General features: G+C 38.3%; 1 protein-coding gene across 4 annotated transcripts in view; it reads left to right on the top strand.

Moving 5' to 3' along the window:
• The first annotated feature begins 410 nt into the window (after window positions 1–410).
• Window positions 411–21472, top strand: part of NRIP1 (nuclear receptor interacting protein 1) — a 78577-nt gene continuing 57515 nt past the window's right edge. For 2 of the 4 annotated variants that reach the window (XM_026076011.1, XM_026076007.1), the window contains exons 1-2: window positions 1880–1934; window positions 6557–6641. The gene's annotated coding sequence lies outside the window, so the exon portion shown is untranslated. Of the gene's footprint in view, window positions 693–1137; window positions 1167–1879; window positions 1935–6556; window positions 6642–21472 lie in introns of those variants that run through there. The other 2 variants (XM_026076008.1, XM_026076009.1) reach the window with 2 other exon arrangements.

Raw genomic sequence — 21472 nt, 5'->3', positions numbered from 1 at the left:
CCCCCCCCAAATTCCCCGACCCCCCCTGAAAGTTTGGCTGGCCACGATGGGTCTGGGGGGAGCCGGAGGGGCGGAAAGTTGGGAGTTTCTGCCCCCGCGACCCGCTTCTGCCCGCCTGAGCGCTAGCTGCAGCCCTGGGCGCCCGTTTCGGAGAGGCGCTCTCCTCCTCCTCCTCCTCCTCCTCCTCCTCCTCCCTGTGTGCGTGTGAATTATCTAGGGAGCAGCAAAGCGGGTGCGCAGCGGCCGCAGTGCCCGTGGCGCTGCGGGGCCGGGGGAGCCGCGGCCTTGCGGCCCCGCCGGCCTGGCGGCTGCGGGCAGGGCCGCGCTTCCCTCTTCTCGCCTCCTCCCCGGTGGTTTATTAGCCCTTGCTCCACCTCTGCCTAGGTGTGTTTTCCATTTCCTCTTGCGTGTGGCACATGCTCGCCTCCCGGCCTCCCCGAAAGATGCCGTCTCATCATTTTAAGTTGCGTGGTACGGGCTCCTTGGGGGCCCCGCGCTTCCCCTCCTGGGCCGGAGGCTGTATTTCCAGACCTGTTCTGTGTCCCTGCAGCCCTTCAAAGGTGACTCTCCCCCTCCCCTTCTGCCTACCAAACGCGTTGTTTGGAGCCGTTTTTCACAAGTCTYGGTCGGGAATTAAGTTGAAACAAAGTGAAACCTAAACACATACCGTAATTGAACGTGGATGAAATGAGGTATGGCTTCATAACGCGGATACAGTTCTGTGCTACTTCTGCTCTTCTGTAGACAGTATTGTGGATTCTGATTGTTTATGAGGTTTTTAACTTGAAGAATTAGGCTAGAAATGGTGGGCATGTGTTGAATTTTTTTTTTTAATATTTACTTATAAAGGTGGCATTTCTGGTTTGGGAATGTGTTGATGTTAGGGAAGCTGAAGTGGAAGTTGTCCCCTGCTGCCTCATCTTCCTGGAATCCAGAAACTGTGTTTTTCCTTGTTTCATTGGGATGATTTGATTCCGGGAGTATTTTGAGGGGACCTGGCTGCAGTGTTTGATAGCTCACGGGCCAGTTAGAATTTAACTGAGTCATGGCACTATAAATGTTCAGGTACTACAGAGCTTTATTTGACAAAGAGTGAGGATCTCATCTGCCCGTGAGGAGGAAGTATAGTCGCTTCTGAAAGGAGGTGGTGCATCCCTGAGTGAACGGTACGAAGACTTTCTTTAACATTCAAATGTGAATGTGTTGTTTGGACTTGGCGCTGGAAAGTGACACATTAATAAGCCATCCGACAAAGAAAAGTTTTTCTGAGGTGAGGAAGTTTTGTGGTTAAAATCTGATTTAATAGTATCTGAGTTATTGTTGCTGTAATAGCAACAAGAGTTGACATCTCGGAGAGTGAAAGTACTTGTACAGAGCTACGTGCAGGCAGATTTGGGACTTTTGCTATCCAGAGCAGTTGTGTTCCCAAACTTGTGCTTGAGAAGGTCTTCTTAACTTATCAACATTCCTTCATGCAGCCTGAGATAGAGTTGACATTGACCATTAAGCAAGACAGCAAGTTGTTCGTAAGTCGAATGCACGTATATGAGCGTATGCTTTTGTTGAGCAGGACAGGAGAGGTAAAAAGTAGTAATTGTGCGTGTTTTAGGTAGATGTGAAAACTGACATCCTCTTGGGCTGGCCTGCAATTCCGAGTTACCTAATGGAAGTGAGATCTACTAGTTTTTTTGTCGTCCCCCCCCCCCCTTAAGATTTTGTAGCGCATACGTGCACAGAACACAAGATGCTGTCAAATGCTTAGCATAACCAGACTGGACTGATTTTTCTAGTAGTCTTAGGGTTAAAAAGTATCAGATAGAAATGTGCTGTTTCCCTTCTGCTCCCTGTACTTGTTTATTTTTCTAAAGTTGAAAGCATACTAATCAAAATTGGAGGAAAAAATAAGCAAAACTTACTACAGTAATGAAAACTAGGTAAGTGAGCTAATATTTTATGTCATAAACCTAAATGGCTGTTTTAAATGTTGACTCTATCACCTGAAGTGTTTCATAGTCAGCTATGTTTAGGTTTAATCTATTATCCTGTAAAGGATGACAGTGAAACAAAGCAGAGCAGTGGCTGAGTAAAGATATTAGAACTCAAACAGGAATTAACTTAGCGGTGATCATATTTGCCTGTAGGTTTTGCTTAACATGGGATTGGCTTAAAAGAACAGACATAGGGTTGACTGCTTAAAAGTTTATTTTCTTGTCTTTTCAGAGCCAACTTCTTCCCCTGTTTTTTAACATTGACAAAAGGTTTCTGTAATACCAACTATATTATTGTTAGCAGTGAGAGCACTGTTAACTTTACCAGTGACAGTGCAGGACGTTACTATATTAAAAGAGAAACTGTGTTTTGCATTGTGTGGAACACATGTATAAACTTGCCCAAGGCAGTTAGGGAGTTGCATTTCCCACAGTCAGCTGTCTTGCTCAATGGTTGTGCTTGACGCCTCATTGCAGGGCTATCAGAGAAGCCACAAAGACTCTAATAATTTGTTAATTTTAGATTAGCTGTTAAGAACTCGCCTGAACAAAATGGCTCGTGTTTTTCCTCTATGTGAACGTACATGGAGTGGGGAGGGTCTGGAACAGGAAGGTGTGGGGTTTCCAGCCGAGCGCTGRCATGGGGACAAAAACTCCTGTGGGGGGTGTTTTTTGGTTCTGCGCAAGAGTAGTGGCCACCCCTGCAGGTGCGAGGCCTGCAGGTCGGAGAGGCTCTGCCCAGCCTGGAAGCTGGGCAAACTTTCTAACCACTGGCTGACACACGCCAATAGATGGGATAAATAGGAAAAATGTCCTGTGGATAAAAAGAATAAATATCCTTTTGGAACAATAAGTGCAAATTTTGAAATATAAATTATTATTGCTCAGCAGAGGTATAATGACAGGCAAGTGGAAAGACAGACATAAGTAGAGAATGAAGTCTAACAGAAGGAAAATGTGCAAAGAAATTTTGCACAGTTGTATGAAAAGATACAAATATAAATAGGCAGTCTAAACAGTCTTAAACTAAATAAAAAGTTTTATGGTAACAGCATTTGTGGCTTGCTCTCTCTTCCTGCTACTAGACCAAAATGATAACACTAACTGAACAGTATTGGTCTGCCTGTAGAAAATCTGAGGAAAGCTTTAAATGGTATGTGACTTTTGGGGGGGATATTATGATGTTAGGGTTTTGATAGTTACATTTGAAAATACTGAATTAGAAAATGATGCGCTAAGATTAGCAAGCAATATTTTGAGTAGACATTTGTGATTGCATAAAAAAAACTTCCTTGAATTCTCGGAGGGAAGGTGTGCCTCAAGAAAAATGGGTGGAGGAGGTCTCTTGGTAAAGGTGAATGTATACATTTTAATGTTTCTGGATTATTTATTTGAAATCCACTCTGAAATGTGAACAGACTGTATTGCACTTGGAAGAATTAATTTGGTAATTTGTTTGGCTGTGTCTGTTGCAGGTCACTTAACTTGATGTTTAAAGAAGGAGAATAGGAACTGAGTCTCATGTAAACATTCCAAGTGCAGAAAGTGGAAGAAGCAGTAGTTAACCACCTTATGGTCAAGCCCTCCTGACATAGTCTTCTCTTACTTAAATTGTTACTGGAACTCATTTCTCCTGTTTAATTACTATGTCTTGAAAGAAATTCTGTTTTCTCTGTTCTGTACCTTTTATTTCTAAATATTGCTGTGTCTTCAACAGAGGAAAAAACAAAATTTCAGTTACAGACTAAATCAGATTAAAAGCAGAAATTGCATGTCTTCTGTTAGTCACCAGTTTTTAAGAGATTGAGTTTACTGTAGAAAAACTTCTACTCCATTGGGCAAAGAATTCTGGCCTGTTCTTTCTCATCTTGAGAAAGAAAATTGAGAGAGCAGTCAGAAGAGATCGGCTGGTAGATGTAAAAAGTGCTTATGAGCCTTGACTGCAACTATTGTTTAAAAACAATTTTTTATTATTTAAAAGCAAATATGGGAATATTTAATTGGCCTCAAAAAGCACTCAGTGAATTTGTGTTGAACTGTGTCTAAGAAGTATGTCTTGCTCACGGAAAATCTGGAGTGTTTTTGTTTTACATGACATCAGGCTGATGCTTGTTGCTGTGATGCCGATTGTTTTATGGTGAACTTTAGGATTCACTGCTGCTGCCCACCTGCATTACGAAAATGGAGTTGTAAAGGAAATTGAAAAAAGACTTTTTTTTAAGTGTTGAAGTGAGCTCTGCTTTCTGCAAAGGTAGAAATAATTTTTCATTCTTGTCCCAGGAGATTGTCTTATTCCCATTGTTAATGTCGCCACAGTCAGGCTTAAACTGTAGTTTTTCAGCAACCTATGATAGCAAACAAATAGATGCTCAAAAAAAAAAAACAACACTCTAAGGTGTACACACCTAGTGCGCCAACTAAGTTTTTGGGGATAAAATATTAGTATTGAACAGCGTTTTTGCATCTTTTTTTTTAAAAACATTATTGAAAGAGGTGTAATTAACTCTCCCCAGAAATAACAAAGGACTCGTGTTTTGTGGGGGTTTTTTTGTTTTTTTGTTTTTTTTTTTTTTGAACTCTTATAAACTGTATGTAGTTGCTTGGAACAATGCAAAGGAATTGTTTAATGCTGACCTAAAGGAAATCCTGTGTATACATTGAACCTTGATGGGGACATAAGGTTTTTTTCAGTCAGGTAGAAAGCTGCCTTCTCGTGGAAGTGGTAGCATTTAAATAAAATACTCATCAGTGGAGTAGATATAGACAAAATTTTGTCTATATCTATAATACAGAACAGAAATACTGGAGAGAACTTTTTTTTCCTCAGTTTAAGATGATATGAACAAATGAATATACTTTTAAAAAGTGCTGCTTCCTTCTCCTCTAAGGGGTCTCCCTTCCCTTCTTTCCTTTGGTCACAGAAGATTCTATCATCTTGCTTATTTGCTCTTTGAAACAAAATTGGAAAGACCTCTGAAGTATGTTTATTACTACTTATTGTCGCTACTGACTATACTCCTGCCATTTCTTTGTTTATTTTGACTGCAGTGATAACTTAATCTCTTTTTTTCCTAATTGAATTCAAATGTTGAGGCTTGCTACTGTTCTGTGGTGCAAATCGACATTTTATTTTGTGAAGAATACAGGGGAAGGATCTGAAATAGTCTCTGAATGTAGTATTTAAGGGTATTTACTTATTTTTCAGCTTAATGGATCCACTGTTGCCTTCTGATGCTGGCAGTAGTCCAGCAAGCTTCTGTTATCTCTAACTGACCTGAAAGCTTTGAATAGGTCTTTTTTGGATGCTGATCCTTGTATCAACACCTGTATCTTTTTCCTAGCTAGTGCATTACATTGGTCAGAGTTGATTCTCTAAGTTGACTTTGGCCCAAGCGGTTTTGCAGAAGGAGGAAATGCTATGAGCTGCCCCCAATGTACATATTTCCCACTCCACCTCTCTTCACCCCGTTCCCCTCCCTCTCTACCCGCCCTGCCTCCCCCACTCCCTGAGAGTGGGGAGTCCTCTTCTCCATGCTGGAGAAATTTTGCGTTTAAAAAAATTCAGTATATAGTTTCTGTGAGGGTAGAAGTTAAAGGTGAGTAAAAAAAGGAGAGAAACTCTCCATACGCTAAGCAAGAGAAGATCAGAGTTCAGCCAAGCAAGGAGGAGGGGGAATGTCTATTTTTGTCTTGTTTATATTTTTATTGTAGTTAAATTTGACTATTTTAAGTGTACAAACTTGCTACTTTAATATGACAAAGGGTGATAACTTGGTGACAGAGGATTTAACATAAACTTTCATAATGAGGCTTGTCACAAGAACAACATTCAAACTGTACAAATCACAAAATTGATCTGGGCTACCTGTAAATTTGCGTCTTTTAGCACAAGTTCATTTAGGAATAATAGAAAAGAGCTGAGAAGAATTTTTAAGATGATGCTTGTGGTGGATAACATGATCTAAGTGTAGTTTCCAAAACTACTTCATTCTTCAATTTCTCAAAAGCAAGTATTTACATTTCTATTGGTTTAGGTTTTTTACTAATTAATTTTGAGGCTATGTAGCATTACATTTTGCAATTTTACTGTGGCCTTATGTTTTCCTTGTATGTATACTAAAATTAATGAGGGCTCTTTAAAAATATGATTTAGATATTCATAGATGCAAACCTCAAGTATTARGTAGTAATCACTACACAGAAGGGGGAGCTTTTTAAATGAAATCAAAGAAAACAGGACTCTCTTTGAATCAAAGTTGGACAAGAGTTTTGTTCTTAAATATTGTCCAGTTAGCTAGAGAGTACAAGTTATTTGCACTTGCTTTGCTAATGATTCTGTTTGGAAGATTTTGCTTTCTGGAGTTCAGAGTTATATTTTTCTTCTGAAATAGAAAAATTATATTTGGAGAACTTAATGTACAAAATGAAGCATCACTTTGTATTAGACTAACAATAAGTAATCTGTGTGTGTGTGTATATATATATATATATATATATATATATAAAAATCAGAATAGGAGAAATTGGTACACAGATGTTCATGGGGTCATTTTTGCTATTCCTTACAGATCAAGCATGGAACTGTTTAGGAAGAAAATTAACACATCCTTGGACTCCTGAAGGAAGAGCCTTCCCAATGGGACCACTTTCAAGGTAAATGAATTCATTTGTATTATATTTACCTTGTCTTTTTGGTTTGGGGTCTTCTCTTACCTTACCAAATCCATAATACAATTTTCTGCCCTATATAAATTCTTCTAGGATTACAGTATGTTTTAAAATGATAAATTTTCAAGTTAATTTTTCTCTCTTCTGGTGTAAGAGTTCTTTTTAATATGTGCTGATTAAACAGAAATAAGGATTTTTGTAGTGTTTGAATTTTTTTTGTATGGAATTGCCTGGTAAGTCCTGAAGATTTGGTCTACTTGTTTGGGGAGTAGTTACTAAATAGAGAAGAACCTGATTCACATATAATTTCAGGGTGAAAGAGGAGATTAAATAAAATTTACCCTGTTACAGCTCTCTCTCTCTTTTTTTATTATTATTATTATTAATAAAGTAGTCCGACTTGAGCTTCTGTGGCAAGGGACTGTCACAGTAAAATCATTATTAGATATTACGTTACAGTAGCTTGTAGACATTCAGCATCACTGTCAGTTTGTTTGGATGTGCTCCCTTGGTTCCCATTTCCTAAATCCTATTTTTCTTTGATACCAGGGGATAATTCTCCAAGTGTTGTCCAGTGATTGCTTATGTATACTCGCTTTGGTTTGTGAGTAATTTTATTCACTTGAGTAGCCCTGCTGTACTCAGTGGGCCTACGTGCATGCCTAAGAACTCGAGAATGCTGATGAGCATAAAGAATACAATTTGGGCATGTAATGGTTGACAAGCAGTTGTTGTTTTGTTTYTGGTCTCTCTTAGGACTCATTTGCATTGCCTCCAGTGGCAAGTTTTGCGAGCATTGGTAGGGAAGCTCTAGAACGCTGAAGGCAATCATGTCAAATCCCAGCCTGAAAAATTCCTAGTATATATCCTTATATCTGCAATCTGTGTAGTTAAAATGGATATTTTCCTCTAATAAATTCATGTGGTGCTTGACTTCATTCTCATATGACAGTGGTAGATGTCCTGAAACTTGAGCATCTCTGACACAATAGCATGCAGTAAAGTGAAATCATTAGAAAATATACATTCCTTTTTAAAATTTGGGAGATTTGGATTCATCCAGAATCAGTGTTTTGGAAATGAAGGAAAATCAAGATGAGGAATCTTCCCCCCSCCCCCCCCCCCCAATACTGCTTGCTGTTTGACTACTCAAAAAAAACAAAACAAACAAACAAACAAAAAAAACCCTCTAGCCTTGCTACAGTGTTTCTGGGCAATTGTATTTACTGGAAAGTTAATTTTATGACTACTTGCTGATCTTGGAATCAGCAAGATAAGCACTTAATTAGCCATTTCAAACTTTGTAGTTGTGGTCAGCAGCAGATGGTCACTTATACAGCCATAATAGAACTTAATAGACAGTGGCTTTTGTGGAAACAAGCTTTTTGAGATGTCATGTCTTCAAAAGTAGTTATAAGTGATTGAAAGCTTTGTTTTAAGATTCCCTCACCTTCATTTAAAAGGTATTTTATGCAGCCTGGCCTCTAAAAGTGTGAGCTGTAAATAAGTGTCTTGCACCAAGGATGTCAGCTTGTCAGGTGATTAAGCTTAAGATTTGAGAATATGTATTTATCAGTGTAGACATGGCTGCAAATTATGACAGTTTGCATTCCTTTTTCCACTTCTAACCAGCATAATAAAACAATTGTGCTGTGTTGTGTTTTTTGCAGGGGAGAGGGGAAGAGGATAGCTTTATTGGTTATGAGCATTAATTGTAGAATACCTGGCTCTGTATACAAATCTGAACTGTGTACCGTTATAAATAGTTTTAATGCAGAGTGCAATACAGAGATTTGTTTTTCTCACTGGATTTGGATTTCTWGTTTCAAATCAGAATTTTGGACCATTTAGTACTCCAGAGAGTACTGCTTTGCAGACATAATTGTTGCTCTGTTTGATGCTGTGACCTTAACCTTTGAGGGGTAAGAGTTACAAGATTGGAAGGTAGTCAGGCTGTCTAAAACTGAGCATACGTCCATGAAAAGCCTGGAGCATTAGGGTAAAAACTATAAATCATGTCCGTGAGTTTTAAATTTAAGTCTAACRTTTTTTTTACATGAAACTCCCAAAGATGCAGCTCACGAAAAGATACAGGTGAGAACTACAGCAATGGTAACTATGCTTCTTGTACACTGAAGTCCCAATCATTTGTACGGAGTTTTTCTATGAAAATGAATAATGAAATATTTTGAACTCCGTTATAAAAATGATTGGGTATAGTGTATGGGAAGAGTTTCCGTCTTGCAAACCTGATCATAAGTTCCTATTTAAAATTGCAGTTTTCAGACTGCAGGTCATTGCCTAAGGTATTAGAATAAGAGGTGGAGGGAGAAAGCTGTCATGAAAATGAAAAGGAAACTTGTATGGTTCCAATTGGAAATAGGAAGTATAACTGAAAAAAGGTCATAGTTCCTACTTGGAAGCTCTTGAAAGTTGGGACCGGAACCTCCAGGGAAAATGGAAAGGAAGAGGAGGGTAAACTTGTGTTCAGTTCTGCAGATAGTCCGGCTGATGCCAGTGAGGCTGTTGAAGGAACCAGGTGACAACTCGGTGTGAGCAAGACTAGCAGAGGCAGCCTCTAGCTGAAGAAGAATTGAACATTGTAAAACAGTTATGTTTTACTTTCAATGATAGGTTTCAGAGAACAACAAATGGGTGTATTATGATCTTGACTGATAGTATATTCTTTTCTTGTTCAAGGGGAAAAAACAAAAGCCTGAGAATATGAAGTTGCAAACAAAAATTTCACTTTTTTTTCTTCCTCTCTAAAGAGGAAAAGGTATGCTTTGGAAGTGAAGGAAACTGTACTTCTGTGAAGCGGATTAGTGTATGGTTATGTTTGTCTTCTAGGAATTAACACAGGCAGTGCTTCCATTTTGTTGGTCTAGTAAATTAGAGGTAAAGGGATTGGTAACTTGTGGGATAAGAAAAATGGCCCTCATTTTTTTTCTGTAGCTTGGCATTTAATATTTTACAGCAAACTTTTTAGTTTAACATACTTGAACTTGTACTAGATAGGGTTAATAGGCTAGAACAAAAGGTCAAAGCATAAGGCATTAGGCTTAATTAAGGGAGAGCAGGAGTGGCAGGAGTATGTGACAGTTAAATGGGTTTCCCACAGACTAATGTCTGTTACAGTGCAACCATGCCTCAACTTAAGTGGGTTATTTTGTGCAAAGGGCAACAGTGATTAGCAGTTTGACATGCCAGACATTTCTGGCCAATCCCATCTGTTTTAGAGGTTAAAAAAGCACACCTTTATGAGCTGATAGATTGATTTGTGTGCCTGTCTGGTAAAGATTAGAAGTCCAAGGCCAGTGCTGTAAATGCCAGTTATAGAATATTGTACTTTCTTGGTTGTTCTTTGTTTAAACTGTCAACTATTTTGTAATGAGTATAACTGCTATAAAATTGGCCTTACAATAAGAAAATCATGGCAGGGACTTTGAAGCAAGTGTTTTGAACTGGAAAAGTCTGAGTGGAATGTTTCCTCATCAGGTTTGTTTTGAATTTGGGCCTGTAAGTTTTGGCCGCTTTTGTAATGCTTTACTTGGAAGGGAAATACCTTTCATCATAAAGCTACCGTGGTACGTTTCTACATAAGATTCACAACCTGTCTTTATAAGCATTGCTTTTTTAAAATGTCTTTGTTTAGGAGCTACTTGCCTCAGTAGTAATAGATTCAGTTCCAACCCAGTTGGATAGTAGAGAACCTCACTACTTAAAATGGTTCAGTATTTATACTTGGCTTGGTTGCATTCTCTGTATTCTTCCTACTCCATTATTTAACTAGCGTGCATACATGCATATTTTTGTTGATGTTTTTCCATTGTAGCTAGTATTCTCTGGATAGTTTTTCTTACAGAATCATGAGGTTGCCTAACAAGCCTAAAATAAAATAGGTAGCACAATAAGTCTTGACAGTGTTTCTTGCCATCTTTATGACTTTGTAAAGTCAAAGTAACATTACTATTAATATAAGACTATTAATAAATCGTTGATGCAATAAAACTGTTTTTGATAATGTTCAAGGTTCATACATAGTTGAAGGTGATTATCCTATTTTAAAATCAAGCAGAGGTCAGACTGTGGTGTAAGATACTGACTTTGGCCCAAATAATATGCAATAGCATCACAACCAATGACAATCTTTCTTACTTTAACTCAAATCATATATTTATTTAAATTGTTAACTGTGAGTGTACTTTGTGGTAAGATGCTGATTGTTTGCCACAAAATAAAAACAAAATTAATGATATTCATGTGCTCACTTAAAATTAATGCTTTTTAAAGCTGTCACTTTTAAAAGACAGTTTAAGCTTTCCCTGTTCTTTTTCTCCCCTCCAGTCAAGCAGTGACACTTGTGGCTAAATACAGCTGAGAAATAAAACTGTATGAAACAGCATTTGGCACCTTGCATTTGATTTTCCTACTTTAACTTTAGTCAGTTGTCTAAAAATTCTTGTTTTTCTTCTAGCAAACATGATTTTCTTACCCTTTCTCAGTTTAAAAATAAATAAATTGAAGATAGTAATGATTTGATGTTCATATGCTAAAGACTGCTCCACACACCTGATCTGTACTTTTGCTGTAACAGCTGTGGCTGTTTTCTGAGGTGATTTGCTAATTTGTGACTTTTGGAAAAGTTGTTTTCACCTTACCTAGCTTTGTAAGAACCTCTTTAATTCTTCTTTTGTTCTTGTGAGTCTGTTCCTTATGTTTGAAAAGCCTGGAAATATTTTCATCCTCCTTTTGGAGGAGGAAGGCAACATCATTATCCTGCAGTTTATTTAGTAACATGGAGCTGAAATGGGCATATGCAGCATCATGTTCTCTATGGAATAATATCTATTTAAATGATTTGGATCTAATACATATTTACATGAAAAAACATCTTGCCCTTCTCTGTGGGGAGAGAAGGTGGACAAGCATAAATTTTATAATACTCATTGCTTCTCTTGCACTAAATCATACTTAAATTGCAGAAGGTTGTTGGCTTGAGAGTTGTATAAAAAGTGCTTGGCTAGTAAAGTGAGAGTGTAGAGAGATTTATCTAATTTAATACTAAGAAAATGTTGTCAGCTGCAGTGCATTGATATGTGATTGCCTAAATCCAAAAGCAGTACTAGATTTCTATATATTCATACCTGTAATATTTTCATGTTTATAATACATGCACACTGCACTAATGGAGAGTTCCAGGATTATATTTTGTGTATATTACATTTCAGCTAATTTAATTGCTATTGATCATACCTGAGCCATTATCCAGTATCTTGGGAACGGGATGGACGTTGTGCCTGTTTTTCTGCTGTTTCAGGATAGAACATACTTCACTGGTATTCTTGCAGTGGTCATTGTTAAAAATCTTTATAATTGCTGATTGTGTGTAATTAGCATTTCCTGCTCTAAGTATAGCACAGATTCAATAATAAAGGTTTCTAGGTAACATGATAAAGATTGTAGTTGTGACTACAACACAGGATGTTTTTTTTTCCCCGTATCCTAAAGATGCAGTCCTAGGTCTGTTGGTGATGACAGAAGGTTGACAGTGTTTTCACTGGGCCAGGGCTACTCTCTGAGTCTCCACAGTTTATGAAGTAGTGAAATTGGTATGGTGGCTTTTCCACTATGATTCCATTTTCATTATTAGATAAGTTTGTGCAAAACCATTCAGTTTTGCATTACTGAATATAACAGGGCACTGTCACTAACAATTATATAATATTCTATAATCTGCTGTGGGTTTTTTGAACATCCCTTCTTTTACTTTGTATTGTGCCTTTCAATTAGACTATTATAAAATATTTTATAAGATATTCATACTGTTTGGTCATTAGGCATCAGAAGTAATTCTGAGTTGTCCGTTGCTTCCAACTTGAATCATATTCGAAAAAAGAAAAGATTGTCTCGTGCTCTTTCGTATTTTGAAGGATTTGCTGCTTTCATGTAACTGATGAAAAGGTAGGCACCTGGTTGGTCTCCCTGGCCTTTACCAACTGGTTAGAGGGGATGGTGCATCCTGCTTGCGTGAATTGGCTTACTGTAGATTTCTCCTTATTTTAGCTTTCCATRCTCTTTGACCTTGCAGTCTTCGACTTTGGTCTGGAACAATTTCAAAGTCATGTAAATGAATGTAATTAAGGTATTGCTTATCATCTTGGAGAGTTCACAGAGATGCTTATTGGCTAGAAAGGTTTGTTTACTTAATATGGAAGGTTAATATAAGGTTAAATTTTACTGCGTAAAATGGCTTCATAATGTTTTTGTTTAGCAGCTGAAGAAAGTAATGTTTGAAAAGGCAAATAATAGTTTTATTTGACCTCTGTGTATTTGCTGTAGCTTGCATTATTGGGAAAACTTATCTTCATTGCACACTATTATTGCAGACTGTCTTTCTCCTCATTCTGTAAAGGGACCCTCTATAAGGCTTAGCTGTAGGCCTTTACATAAGACATGTTAATGAAGAAACTACACAAATATTGGACAATAATTGGTATAAATAGTCCATCCACTTCCTCTTGTATCTTTTCTTTGCCCCCCTCTCTCTTTTTCTAAGCATGGGATTCATACTTTGTTCTTCAGTAACTTCTTTGCCTTTATTCTTACTGCTGCCAAAATAAGGTGAAAAGAAGTATAAAATGGCAGAAACAGTAACTGTTTTTTGCCTTCAGTCTACCTTCCGTTTCTCAGGCAGTAGAAGGAACAGGGCCTAAGACTCTTCTTTCTGTCAGTACTCTTCAACTTCATTTGAATATAGTTGTTTTGTGTATTGTTTATAGAAAAGGTTATGTACCTGAGTGTGTTTTTCAGTCATTTCAGAGTTTTTGTAGTTATCCAAGTCTGACATGACAAGTGTTATTACAAAGAACTCTTTTTCCCAAACATTTTGCAATAAAACATTTTTTTTTCATTTTCTGCTTGCAGCCATTTTTCTAGAAATGCAGTTCCCAGCTGATAAAAACAGGCCTCCCTGGTGAGTGATGGTGTCCAAGTGCATGTGTTCTGCCAGACCTGTATTGAGCTGAGCTCCATAAGGAACTTCTCTCAAGCTACCTGAAACTTGAAAACACCTTTTTCTACACAGCTCTCTTTCTGGAGTCATTCAGACAAAAACCAGTACTGGTTAGGTTAGCCTTATTCTGGAGAGTACTTTTACCATTTCTTTCTCATGCAGCAAAGTATTACCTAGGCTCTTCACTCTTGAGGAAGCTTTCTTCTGCTTACTAGAATATTATGTGATAAACTGTTTGTGCAGCAATGAGAAGAATAGCCTTTAAAGGCTGATTAACACAATGAATATTCTGATCTGACTGTTCCTAGGTTCTGGAGCTACCCTCTAAGTGATGTGGAAGAGCTGCCTTTTTAAAAATATTTATTTATTAAGTTCTGAAAGCTTCAGGTTCTCGTCCCCGCTTCCCACATGTGYGATTTCGTTAGTACGTAACAGTCATAACTTGAAGTGCTGTAAAGGTGGTTTCTGAAGACAGGTAAACAAAATCTCGCTTGCGTATGGCAGCAGGAGCTAGAGCGCAAAACTAGAACATAATCTAAAACTAGACAGGGGAACAAATAAGCATGAAATCCTTCACCTGTTGAAGTTAGGAGGAGTTGTGCTGTTGGTTTCAGTGAGGCCGAAGTTTCACCTTAATTCCAAGATCACATGTTAAAGTCCTAGACCTTGCTGAATAATGTAGAGGAGGAGGATGGTTATGGGGAGGAAAGCAACTAGCAGAAAATGTTCTGTATCTGTTGCTTCAGGTCCTATTTATGGGGAATAAGGCAAGAATCCTTATACCTTTACCATTCTTTTTGCTTAGCTAACATTACTAAGAGCAAGTTTGCTCTTAACTCTTCAAAAGTGGTCACGTAAGAGTGCAGCGCTTCTAGAAGAAAAATTCCTCCTTGCTACTGGAGAATAAAGTAATTTCTCAAGAATCAGTAGTGGTCCTCTCAATTTACTGGAATTTAATTCTCTGCTGTCTTAAGCTTTATTCTATTACAAAGTAGATGCAAAAGCAACACTAATGAACTATGTTGATAGTTTTTTTGTAACCTCTTTCCACTCCCCCACGTAGATTTAACTGTAGAGATGAAAAGATAACAGGGCTGTGCAGAATCACATTTACTGAACTCTGGTTTGTCTTTGGATTGCAGTATCAAGCATGAAAGTTTGATGGTGTCTTTTGGGTATAGCTCTTGAACGTAGCTGTCTTAAGTTTTTGCTCACAAACTTTCTGTGAAATGATTTTACAGGATGTTACACTTACTTCAGAGAGCCCTACTTCTGTTTCCTTAAGCTTGCTGGTAGGAACGGTCAATGCCAAGAGAAGGGATATGAGTACATTTCCCCTCCTCCCACATGCACGTATGTTCCTTCCTCCGTCTCCTCAAAGTAGCCCCTGCAAAGGCTTTGTTCTTGCATCTCTGTTTCAGCCTTTCAAATGGGTTGAAGAGTAATCATTTTGCAAGTGCTCTACCTTGTATTTTTCAGATTTGTCTGGGTTTTTGAGTAGTATACTGGAAGTACCGCAGACTCTTTAATCCAGAGATTACCTGGTAGGAAGTGAACTTGGACCGTTTAACATCTGTGTAAAATAGGCTGACCCTCAAAATTTTAGTTTATGCTTAGCTCAGGCTCACTGGTCTGTTTCACTCGTGGGACTTCTGTAGCCTACTGAAATCCTGTACCGAGTCTGACTTCTTGCTGAGTGGCTGTGTAAGAAGGATATTTCATTGGCTGAGCGTATGTTTGTTGAAAATATTTTATTGAGGCCCCTAAATCCATTCTTCAGAATTCTTTTGTGATTTTAGTTAACAATAGCTAGAGTTTCTCGTATGTCCAAGACAACCTTAGGGCCCATAGTTTATGATCGTGAATTGGTTTTTGATCTGAAATATATAAATGATCATTTTCCCAGACTTCATCTCCTGGGCCTTAGTTCTATCATTAGTCATTTTCTACTGGGAATTCTCTTAATGCAGAAAGTCTATTCAGTGTGCTCTTTAGGATTTCAAACAGTGAGCAATTTCACTTTTACATTACCTTCCTCTGGCTTTGTTTTCAAAGTACTATAATGTGCAATGGTGGGGATGAACAGTATTTCAACATTTACTTTTTGACTCAGTTTTGGCTTACAACGCTGAAAGATAATGATCCTATAGTTCTGATGTGTTCAGAATCTTGCCTATGCAAATACCAGCTGTATGGTGTCTTTTCAGAACTGAACTTGAGCATTAAATCAGCTTTCAAAATATCCTCCTTGTGCTGATGATCAGGCTATTGGCAGCTGTTACCTCTTAACTTTATATTTGATATTAATTTTTGAGGAAAACTGTCTGTGCTCTACAAGGGAGGAGGAGCACAGAAATGATCAAATTTCCTCTACTGCAGCCTTTGGGGGATCTCATAGGCCTTTGCCCTTCTACTTCTTAAGTAGATTTAAAGCCTCAGATATCAGTAACTCTTTGGATAACGCACTGTGTGAATTTAACATATAAACATGCTGGTCTCCGTTTCCTGTCCACCTTAAAGGTCATTGTACAGGAGGGAAAGTTGAGTCATGGGCTATAAACACTTGTAGATCTGCTATCAGATCTAATTCTTGTTAGTTTATCACTTGGTGCTCTGGCAGATGGACTTTGTCAGATTTATCTGCGACAGTGCTACTGACCCCAGTTACCTATCCCATTCCTCTGCCAAAGGGTCCCTCCGTGGTAGTGAGATGGCAGAATTGATGGTCTGTTGTCTCCTTGCTTGCTGCCATTCCCCACTGAGCAAAGAGAGCACCTTACATTCACTTTAAAATGCGGATGTTCAGTGCGGAGCATACAGTTAACTTCCGTAGAAAACTTTTTCTTAAATTCACCTTTGTCATTCTGAGAGCATCTGTGGGATTTAGAGAACTCTAATAAAGATGTCTTGGGTTGTGGAAAGAATAGTGTCTGTTTAGATGCTTCAGAAAAGTAAAGGAAAATATTGAAAATTGCTGAATGTTGTAGATTTTGTGCTTCAGTATCAAAATTACACATAGGAGAAAGGCTTTTAGAAGTGTGTGTGACAACATATATATTAGAGCTCCTGAGACTGAGAACTTCAAATGCTCTTAAGACTGGGAGGGAAGTAATGGATGGGGTTCATTTTTCAGTTCCTGAACACCTGTCATACTATTCCAGGGATGAAGCACGCAGCTTTTTTTTTTTTTTTTTTTTTAATCCTAATTTAGATTCTGTATTTAAAACCTTTATCAAATGGCCTCATACATTCTCATTAGGAAGAATTAGGGCAGACAGCCACCTCATGACATATTTGAAATTATAGTGATGGCAAAACTTACTTGTAGAAATGTTAGGAAAAATGAAATGGCTTATACTGCAGGACTTTATCGTTATTGTTTCATATACTTTTTTGTTTGTTTTTATATTTTTGATGAATGAGAGCCTGTGTAAAATGGGGCTTGCTCTGGATATAATCAAGCATGGAATGCTTGTCGCTTCTAAAACCATTTCTGTGAAAATCAAGTTTTGTTCTCCTCAAATCATGAAGTGCCTCCAGTAATGCAATGCTTTTCAGGAATAATAAATAAAAGTGAGTTGGAGGAAAAAACCACATGCTTACCTTCCAGCCTGCATCGATAGCCTTACTAATGAAAGTAAGGGTAGATATCCCCACACTTTTTTTATTCATTCACTAGACTATGTACACAAATGTGTATCTATAAACATAATTCATAAACTGACTTTTCTGAATTCTGACAACCCCCCTGACTAATGTTGTGCTCCAGYGCTGTATTCTTGTATTTCTTATTTACAAGTAAACTCCTTAAGATAAATAGAAATAACTGTTAATTACTAAAATAAGATTACAGAGGAGAAGAAAAAAGTAGCATCTTTTGCATGCTTTTATTAGCTCTTTTTGGTTACCATACGTGTGCTACTTAGTCTTTGTAGTTTGCTCATGTGCAATATGTGCATAAAACATTTTCTTTTGGAAAAGCAAAAGCATAAATGGTTTATGTGCAGTTGTTCAGTGAGTGTGGAACAAACAGGAGTCTTCCATTGTATATGGCCAGCACTGAGTATTTTGATACTTTGTTTGGTTCGTGAGCATCATCTCCTTTCAGTTTACATGAGTACTGTTTGCCACTGTTTGGTCATACATGCATAGGTAATAAGTCTGAACTAATCTCAACTACTTTTGTGGAGTTACTGGAGGACTTTAGTTTAAGCTTGCCATCTCTTATTTAAATATTTTTGTCTTGGATGCTCTAAATATAGTAGAAAATGTTTTATGTTTTGTTCTAGTTTAAAAAAGAAACAACATCACGCAAGTCCTTTTGTGCATAAGTGATAATACCTTCTTACATGCCCCTATATGTGTGTGAAATTAGGTTTTAATATATTCCATGGGAGCAAGGAATGATAACATGCAGGCGTACTAGTGTAGCAAACTGGTTGGAAGCAAAGATGTGGACAGAAGTTGGGCCTGCCTTAAATGCATTTAGTGAAGGGGAAAATACCTGAGCTGTCCCGGTCCAAAGGAACAATCCAGCATTTGCTGTGAATGTAAGTGAGAGCTACTGGGGGGTTAACCCATGAACTGGAGAACTGAGTTGAATCTAGCAGTGGACATTCATTAGAGATGTGTTCAAAAAAMCCCAAAAACCATTAGTTCCTAGGAAAGCCCTCTAATGGAAACTCAAGGGAATCCGATAGAAGTGTTAAGACTTAGCCTTAAATACTTGGAACTTGGGGGCTTTGATACTGGCATTGCTAGATTTAACACTGGTTGGGGAATTATGGAGATCACCAAAATTTTACACTGCAACTTTGATTTGTTGTTTTTCTTGTGTGTGTGGTGGGGGGTGAGGAGGGAAGGAAGCTCTTCATAAAATAAATGTTATCAGTACATGGATGGCAGGAGTTTTAAATAATCCCTTTAGGCCAGTTTCAGTGTCCTTTAATATTGCAACTGATTTAACAATTTAGAGGAAAGAGAAAGTGTGGAGGGGAAGAGCAGTAGTGTGGAGAGGGAAGGTACTGTGGGAACCATACTTGAGTAATAGGAGTCTATGCAAAGCTTGTTTAATGCTCAGAGGTTGTCTCGTGTGGAAGAAAGGAGGTTGGTAGGAGCATTGTTGAAGGCCCTTCTGAATGTGTGGTCTGCTCTGATCCATGAAAGTAGAGACTGCTAGTGGTCTTGAGACAAAATTCAGACTAATGGTACAACATAAGTTGTGCATCTGTGGAGAACCAGTGGAGAAAGTTATCTGACTTTGACATATTGTAAAACAGGTTAAAAATTGGACGTTCTAGATTGTTATATGTTCTGTTGTCATTGCACAGAACTTGCAGAGTCTATTCTTTTGCTAGATTTTTTTGTTGGTACTTTGATAGGAATCTCTGTAGGAATTAGCTTTACAGTGTATTTTTATAAAATATTTTATGCATATATCAAGTGATGGTACTGCTCTGAGCCTGGTAGGCAATCTGGGCCATGTACTCTGACAGATGTAAAATTAGCAAAGCATGATGGGTCATTAAAAAATGCAGTTATCCTAGGCAGCAAAGTAAATGAACAGTTCCCTGTTGCACTACCCCCCTCTAGGGAGAGGCTTTGACTTGGATCAGCAGCTGCTTGACTTCTGGTCTGCATGGATTGCTCATTGCTTGTGCTGATATAAAATAACACTCCTCTTCCCCCTTCCCCCTCCCCACACTTTTAACACCCCTACAGTGTTTTCAGCTGTTTACCAGTGAAATGGGAAGAGCTGGCTTAGTCCAAAGCAACATAAATCTTCCTTGAAGAGTTTGTACTCTCCTCACTGGATATATGAAGTATTTGTGTTCTGTATACGGGCTTTTAGGTACAAGACCCTTCTAAATAAACATATATAAACAGACTTTGATGATTAAAATTGTCACTTTTATGAGCCATATCAGACTTAAACAGCATAAGGCAAGARCTTCCGGAAGGTTTAGGTACATATTTATACCATGAAGTCTGTGGTGGGTTTATTCTGTTACAAAGATATTGTCGAGCCTAAGCCTGGGCTGGCTTGTAAGTGAAGGCATGAATGCTTATGTAGTCTCTTTTCTTTATATACATGTGGGTGGGTTTTTTTTGGGGGGGGGGGATGTTCTTTTGTTTGGGGATTGCAACAAGCTTTGGGCTTTGCAACAAGCGACTGCATGGTCCACATGTGTGATGGTACGCAACAGCCCACATTTGCTATAGGAAGTTATGGGCCTTGGCCTGTATATGCTGTGTCCTGCTTTTGTATACAAGGTTGACTCCTCTGTTTGTTTTTTTCTGTTCTTAGTGTGAAAGGATGGGATGCAAACCCCTGGGAGACTGACTTCCACATCCTTGCTGCTTTCAGTAGTGGACCAGACAGGCTCAACAAGGTTATCTGTGCAGAGAGAGGCTCCATGAAGGGAGGAGAATAGGGAGTTCCCAGAGTTTGGTTTAACAACTAATCTAGGAAAGGCATCCTCAAAGTAATTATAGCATATAAACATGTACCTGAGAGAGAGAGAATATAAGAAAAGATTCTGGTCCTGAAAGAGTCTTTTTAAAGGGATAGCTGTATGTGTTTCTTCCAACATGCAAAAATGGACACGCTTAACACTTTAAAATTCCATGGTATTCGTTCCTTTTATGAAGGAAACCTGTCTTGGTTCACTTTCATTGCTTCAACAATGAATGTGAGAACATCAAATTCAAGTGGAAAATGCATACATTTGGGAGAAATATCCCTATTCATTCATTCTCTTTCTTTCTTTCTCTCTCTCTCTCATCAATGGAGGTTGTCTAACCTCTGCTAATTAATTTTAATTTTAAGCCAGTGTTAACAAATAATATGAAACTTTGCTTACATGGAAAGGGTGATGTTACATACGTGAAGGAAATCTTGGGCATATTCACTTAATTAGATATGAAAATACCACAGAGGAATGAGAGTGAATCCTCACCTATAAAGACTGAGGACATAGATTGACATTACAGGTAGGTTTCTCTGACCAGGGCAGTCCTACCCCTGGCTCAGCAATCTTGCCACTTCACTGTGATGGACAGTGTCACTACCTGTGGGGAGCCAGTTTAAGAAAATAAATTGACCTATTAAAAATGTAAATGTTTTAATGCTGTTTTAGCACCCTGAATGGCTTTATCACAGGCTCAGGAAGGAAAGTGCTTTTTATGGATCAAAGGGGCAGGGAGAATGTCTAATGGTGGAAGTAGCAGGGATAAGGAACGGTGGGCTTTCCCATTTTGCTGTCAGGTTGCTGTTATATTGGCTTAGAAGTAACGCTTAACAGCAGCCTGGGCTATATTTGGATGTGTGTTGTTATATTGTACAGCAGCTGGGAAATAACAGTCCCTCGTGCTCCTTACCTAATTGTGTGTTGCCACAACTAGGTGTCCCCTGGAGAGTGTTGGCACAAGTTCACTGATCCAGTTAATGATGTCTGGGCAAAGATTTGTGTAAGGACACAAATGCGAGTGAAGGAAAACGGGGACTGCAACTGCTTTTGTTTTTCCTGTCCAGTAGTGCTCATCGTGACCTGAGCCTATGGGTCAGATGACAGAGCAGTAGCAAGAGACGGATAAAGAAAATACAAGGTCTTATAAGTGTGAGGTGACTTTCTGAGCAAAGAGTGTTGCCTCATTCCAGGAGGCTGCATCAATGTTGTAAGCTTCTTTTTATTTTGTTCTCCTTTTCCAGTCTTTTTTTCTCCGAAGCAAAGAGGAAAGAAGTATAATCAGGTGCTTAACAGAGACTGTTTTTGAGTCAGGCTGATGGGATATTCTGTTC

This window comes from Apteryx rowi, unplaced genomic scaffold (genome assembly GCF_003343035.1).
Source record: "Apteryx rowi isolate R43461 unplaced genomic scaffold, aptRow1 scaffold_42, whole genome shotgun sequence".
Classification (NCBI taxonomy): Eukaryota; Metazoa; Chordata; class Aves; order Apterygiformes; family Apterygidae; genus Apteryx; species Apteryx rowi.
The sequence above is the reverse complement of the archived record's forward strand: the minus strand, read 5'-3'. Positions and strand labels throughout refer to the sequence as shown.